Here is a 7,439-nt window from a genome sequence, read left to right on the forward strand (position 1 = left end):
ACATTTATACATATCAGCAAACACTAATATTGTATTAATTGATTTTCACTGAAATTCTAATGTAAACAGAATTATGTTGAACTTATATTTTTTTACATTTTTTTAAATCTCCCAATGTTGATATTCCTTCATTTAATTCAAATGCAATGTTTTAATTTGTTGTATAACAATACCTGCATTCATTTTCTTATTCTCCTTTTAATGGCCATTATGGTTTCTACACATTGTTAATAATATTAGAGTCAGTGACTTATATACATCTGAGTATTTATCCAGAATTGGAATTGCTGGCTTATAACCTGTGCATCTCTTCTGCTTCCCTAGATCTTACCAACTTGCCTTCCAAAGTGATTAAGCAGTTCATATTCCAACCAATGTGAGAATTCTCATATTTCTATGTATTGGGATAAATAATCTTTTGAATTCCTGCCTACAAGAGGGATTTCATTTTCTTAAATATGCTTTGTTTGTTTCTTAATGAGATTAAGCATTATTTGTGTGCTATAGATATAGCACATAAATTCAGATGTCTAAATTTGAGTGGCTTATCCTTATTATTTGTCCATATGTCTATGAGTGTGCTTGTTTTTATTCTTACTTTTTTGGATTTCTTATTTTCTTTTATCTGCTTCTTTCTTAGTTACACATCTTATAAATACATTCTTCCATTCTCCACGTTTTTATTGTGTCTGAATTTTAAATGCTACACTCTAGATTTTCATCTTTCCTCCTTCTGAATACATTTATTTATCCACCTGAAATTATTTTTTAATTTGAACGATTATCAGTAGTAATAACTGCAATCTCTTTATAATAAAAACTTCAAGAGTTACTCTCTGACCACTACTGCAGTCTTTCCAACTCTTTCCCCCATGTCAGCTACCCTTTATCCTCACTGGGGATCCTTCTAGCTCTCTTTCTTTATGTTTTGTCTTCCCATTTATATATTCTGTAATGTCCAAGATCCCTTTTTGCAATAAATTTATTGTATATATCCCTAACAATATTGCCCCTCCTTTTTCACGTGGGATGCTTGAGTAAAACACAGCCATAGTTAAAATCCAATTCTCTAGCGGAATGTGGCTAGAAACAAATGAAAAATCATGTTAAATATCCTCATTTAAATGAAAGATAAATAACTTCAAGTGGGCTCTCCATAAATGTTATATAGTTTCCAAATATTTGCTAATTTTCTAGATATCTCTATATTGTTTATTTCTAATTTATCTGTTTTATAGTTAGGGAACATATTTTGTAAGAATTACATCACTGTAAATTTATTGAGTTTATGGCCCAAAATGTAGTCTATCTTGGTAAATGTTCTATAAGCACTTGATAAGAATGTGTATTCTACAATTGTGTAGTGTTCTAGAAAATGTTAATTACAAAATGTTGATGGATAGAGTTTTCAAGTACTCTATATTCTCACTGATTTTCTATCTACATGTCTGTTAATTATTTTGAGATTAGTTTTGTGGGATAGTCTATTTATGCTTTCAGTTTTAACAGTTTTTGCTTTATATATTTTAAATATCTCCTACTTGTAAGTAATGGTTAGAATTTCTATGTTTTCCTAATAAATTTGCCACATTTTCATTATACCCTTTATCTCTGTTATTACTGTTTGTTTTGAGATATATCTTTTTATTAATAAAGCCACCATAAGTGTTATTTTAATTGGTATTAGCGTGGTGTATCCATTTACTTCCTTACACTTTTTACATCCTTACCCTTTTTCCATTCAACCTATTTGCATCTTTATAAAGTAGATACCTTACAAGCAGCCAGTTATTAATGCTTGCTTTTAATTTCACTATGACAATCTTTGTGTTTAATTGTTCAGACCATTTATATGTAATACAATTATTGATACGGTTGTGTTTAAATTTACCATCCTGTTATTTGCTTTTTTTCTTTGTTCCATCTATTCATTGTTCAATTTTCTAATTTTTCTGCCTATTTTGGATTAACTTGTATTTTTTTATTATGCTGTTTTATTCCTTGTATTGACTTGGTAAATATGACTCCTTTGTATTATTTTCATAGTTGCTATAAAGTTTAGGGTATACATCCTAACTTCTCACAATCTATTTTCAAATATACTATGCAACTTAACATACAGTGTATCTTTACAAGAGTATAGTTCTATTTACCCCTTCAAAGCTTTTATACTGTTGTATATTCCTTTTTGTATTTATGATTCTTTAAGTTCTGGAGTGCATGTGCAGATGGTGCAGGTTTGTTACATAGGTATACACGTGCAATGGTAGTGGTTTGCTGCATCAATCATCCCATCATCTACATTAGGTATTTCTCCTAATTCTATCTCTTCCCAATTCCCACACCCCCTGCTATTCCTCCCCTAGCTGCCACCCCCTGGAACCAGTGTGTGATGTTCCCCTCCCTGTGTCCATGTCTTGTCATTGTTCAACACCCACTTATGTGTGAGAACATGAGATGTTTGATTTTCTGTTCTTGGGTCAGTTTGCTGACAAGAACAAAGTTTCTCTATGTCCCTATAAAGGACATAAACTCATCCTTTTTTAAGGCTGCATAGTATTCCATGGTGTATACGTGCCACATTTTTTTTTTTTTTTATCAAGTATATCACTGATGGGCATTTCGGTTGGTTCCAAGTCTTTACTATTGTGAACAGTGCCACAATAAACATACACGTGCATGCATCTTGATAATATAATGATTTATAATCCTTTGGGTATATACCCAGTAATGAGATTGGTGAGTAAAATGGTATTTCTATTTAAAGGTCCTTGTGAAATCACCACACTGTTTTCCACAATAGTTGAATTAACTTACACTCCACCAACAGTGTGAAAGCATTCTTATTTCTCCACATCCTCTCTAGCATATGTTGCGACCTGATTTTTTAATGATCGCCATTCTAACTGGCATGAGATGGTATCTCAATATGGTTTTGATTTGCATTTCTCTAATGATCAGTGATGAGTTTTTTTTCATATGTTTGTTGGTTGCATAAATGTCCTATTTTGAAAAGTGTCTGTTCATATGATTTTCCCACTTTTTGATGGGTTGTTTATTTTTTTTCTTGTAAATTTGTTTAAGTTCTTCATAGATTTTAGATATTAGCCCTGTGTCTGATGGGTAGATTGCAAAACTTTTTCCCCATTCTGTTTGTTGCTGATTCACTCTATTGATAGTTTTTGTTGTTGTTGTTGTTGTTGTTGTTGTTTGTTTGTTTGTTTGTTTTTCTTTTTCTGTGCAGAAGCTCTTAGTTTTAACTAGATCCCACTTATCTATTTTGGCTTTTGTTGCCATTGCTTTTGGTGTTTTAGTCATGAAGCCTTTGCCCATGCCTATGCCCTGGATGATATTACCTAGGTTTTCTTCTAGAGTTTTTATGGTGGTAGGCCTCACGTTTAAATCTTTAATCCATCTAGAGTTATTTTTATATGAGGTGTAAGGAAGGGATCGAGTTTCAGCTTTCTGCATATGGCTAGCCAGTTTTCCCAAAACCATTTATTAAATAGAAAACCCTTTCCCCATTGATTGTTTTTGTTCAGGTTTGTCAAAGATTAGATGGTTGTAGTTGTGTGGAATTACTTCTGAGACCTCTGTTCTGTTCCATTGGTCTATATCTCAGTTTTTGTACCAGTACCATGCTGTTTTGATTATAGTAGCCTTGTAATATAGTTGGAAGTCAGGTAGTGTGATGCCTCCAGCTTTGTTCTTTTTGCTTATGATTGCCTTCGCTATGTAGGCTTTTTATTTGGTTCCATATGAAGTTTAAGGTGTTTTTTCCAATTCTGTGAAGAAAGTCATTGGTAGATTGATAGGAATGGCATTGAATCTATAAATTACTTTGGACAGTATGGCCATCTTCACAATATTGATTCTTCCTAACCATGAACATGGAATGTTTTCCCATCTGTTTGTGTCCTCTCTTATTTTCTTGAGCAGTGGTTTGTAGTTCTCCTTGAAGAGGATCTTCACATCCCTTATTAATTGTATTCATAGGTATTTCCTTCTCTTTGTGGCAATTGTGAATGGGAGTTCACTCATGATTTGGCTCTCTGTTTGTCTGTTATTGGTGTATAGGAATGCTTGTGGTTTTTGCACACTGATTTTGTATCCTGACACTTTGCTGAAGTTGCTTATCAGCTTAACAAGATTTTGGGCTGAGATGATGGGGTTTTCTAAATATACAATCATGTCATCTGCAGACAGGGACAATTTTATATCCTCTCTTCCTATCTGAATATGCTTTATATTTTTGTCTTGACTGATGGCCCTAGTGAGTACTTCCAGTACTATGTTGAATAAGAGTTGTGAGTGAGAGCATCCTTGTCTTTGTGCCAGTTTTCAAAGGGAATGCTTCCAGCTTTTGCCCATTCAGTATGATGTTGGCTGTGGGTTTGTCATAAATAGCTCTTATTATTTTGAGATACAATCCTTTGATACCTAGTATTTATTGAGAGATTTTAGCATAGAGTACTGTTGAATTTTGTCACAGGGCTTCTCTGCATCTATTGAGATAATCAACTGTTTTTTGTCTTTGATTCTGTTTATGTGGTGGATTACATTTATAGATTTGTGTATGTTGAACCAGCTTTGCATCCTCAGGATGAAGCCTACTTGATCGTGATGGATAAGCATTTTGATGTGCTGTTAGATTCAGTTTGCTAGTATTTTATTGAAGATTTTTGCATCAATGTTAATCATGAATATTGGCCTGAAATTTTATTTTTTAGTTGCATCTCTGCCAGGTTTTGGTATCTGGAGGATGTTGGTCTCATAAAATGAGTTAAGGAGCATTCCCTCTTTTTATATTGTTTGGAATAGTTTCAGAAGGAATGGTACTAGCTTCTTTTTGTACCTCTGGTATAATTTGGCTGTGACCCATCTGGACCTGGGCTTTTTTGGTTGGTAGGCTATTAATTGCTGCCTCAACTTCAGACCTTGTTATTGCTGTATTCAGGAATTCAACTTCTTCCTGGTTAGTCTTGGGAAGGTATAAGTGTCCAGGAATTCATCTATTTCTTCTAGATTTACTGGTTTAGGTACATAGAGGTTATTGTAGTAATCTCTGATGAGTGGCAATATCCTTTTCATCATTATTTATTGCATCTATTTGAATATATTCAATTTTCTTTTTTATTAGTCTGGCTAGAGGTCTATCTATTTTGTTGATCTATTCAACAAACCAGCTTCTGCATTTATTGATTTTTTAAAAGTTTTTTTTGTGTCTCTACCTCTTTCCTTTCTAAATTGATCTTAGTTATTTCTTGTCTTCTGCTAGCTTTTGAATTTCTTTGATATTACTCCTCTAGTTCTTTTATTCATGATGTTTGGGTATCAATTTTAGATCTTTCTTTACTTCCCTGGTGGGCATTCAGTTCTATAAATTTCCCTCTAGATACTGCTTTAAATGTGTCCCAGATATTTTGGCAATATTGTGTCTTCTTAGTTCCCACTGGTTTCAAAGAACATCTTTATTTCTGTCTTCATTTCATTGTTTATCCAGTAGTCATTCAGGAGCAGGTTACTTAGTTTCCATGTAGTTGTGCAGTTTTGAGTGAGTTTCTTAATCTCAAGTTCTAATTTGATTGCACTGTAGTCTGAGAGACTGCTATGATTTCCATTGTTTGCATTTGCTGAGGAGTGATTTACTTCCAATTATCTGGTCAATTTTAGAATAAGGGAAATATGTTGCTGAGAAACATGTATATTCTGTGGATTTGGGGTGGATAGTTCTGTAGGTGTCTAATAGGTCTGCTTGGTCCAGATCTGTGTTCAAGTCCTGGATATCCTTATTAATTTTCTATCTCATTGATCTGTCTAGTATTGACAGTGGTGTATTAAAGTCTCCCACTATTATTGTGTGGAAGTCTAAGCCTCTTTGTAGGTCATTAAGAACTTGCTTTATGTATCTGGGTGCTCCTGTACTAGGTGTATATATATTTAGGATAGTTAGCTCTTCTTGTATTAATCCCTTTACTATTATGTAATATCCTTCTTTGTCTCTTTTGTTCTTTGTTAGTTTAAAATCTGTTTTATTGGACACTAGGATTGCAATCCCTGGTCTTTTTTTTGCTATCCATTTGCCTGGTAAATCTTCCTTCATCCCTTTAATTTGAGCCAACACATGTCTTTGCACATAAGATGGGTGTCCTGAATGCAGCACACTGATGGGTCTTGACATTTTATCCAATTTGCCAGTCTGTATCTTTTGATCAGGGCATTTACCCATTTACATTTAAGGTTAATATTGTTATGTGTGAATTTGATCCTGCCGTTTTGATGTTAGCCTGTTCTTTACCCAGTTCATTGGTGCAGTTTCTTCATAGTGTCAATGGTCTTTACAGTTTGGCATATTTTTGCCGTGGCTGGTCCTAGTTGTTCCTTTCTATGTTTAGTGCTTTCTCCAGGAGCTCTGGTAGGGCAGGCCTGGTGGTGATGAAATCTCTCAGCAGTTGCTTGTCCATAAAGAATTTTATTTCTCCTTCATTTATGAAGCTTAGTTTGGCTAGATAGGAAATTCTGGGCTAAAATTCCTTTCTTTTAGGATGTTTAATGTTGATCCCCACTCTCTTCTGGCTTGTAGGGTTCCCGTCAAGAGATCTGCTGTGAGTCTGATGGGCTTCCCTTTGTGGGTAACCTACCTTTCTCTCTGGTTGCCCTTAGCATTTTTTTCCTTCATTTCACCACTGATGAATCTGACAATTATGTTCCTTGGGGTTGCTCTTCTCGGGGAATACCTTTGTGTTGTTCTCTGTATTTCCTGTATTTTAATGTTGGCCTGCCTTGCTAGATTGGGGAAGTTATCCTGGATAATATCCTGAAGAATGTTTTTCAACTTGGTTTCATTCTCCTCATCACTTTCAGGTACACCAATCAAACACAGATTTGGTCTTTTCACATAATCTCATATGTCTTGGAGGCTTTATTCATTCCATTTCACCCTTTTTTCTGTAATCTTCCCTTCTTGCTATATTGCATTGCATTGATCTTCAATCTCTGATATCCTTTCCTCTGCTTAATCAATTTGGCTACTGAAACTTGTGTATGTTTCTCAAAGTTCTGGTGCTGTGTTTTTCAGCTCCATCATGTTGTTTATATTCTTCTCCACAATGGCTATTCTCATTAGCATTCTGTCTAACCTTTTTTCAATGTTCTTAGTTTTCTTGCATTTGGTTAGAACATACTCCTTTAGTTCAAAGAAGTTTGTTATTACCCACTTTCTGACGCCTGCTTCTGTCAATTCATCACACTCATTCTCCATCTGATTTTGTTCCATTACTGGTGAGGGGTTATGATCCCTTGGAGAAGAAAAGGCATTCTGTCTTTTGGCGATTTCAGCCTTTTTGCACTGGTTCCTTCCCATCTTTGTGGATTTATCTACCTTTGGTCATTGAAGATCATGGTTTCTGAGTAGACCTCCTTTGTTGATGTTGAAGCTA

The sequence above is a fragment of the Saimiri boliviensis genome, chromosome 3, assembly GCF_048565385.1.
Source record: "Saimiri boliviensis isolate mSaiBol1 chromosome 3, mSaiBol1.pri, whole genome shotgun sequence".
Lineage (NCBI taxonomy): Eukaryota > Metazoa > Chordata > Mammalia > Primates > Cebidae > Saimiri > Saimiri boliviensis.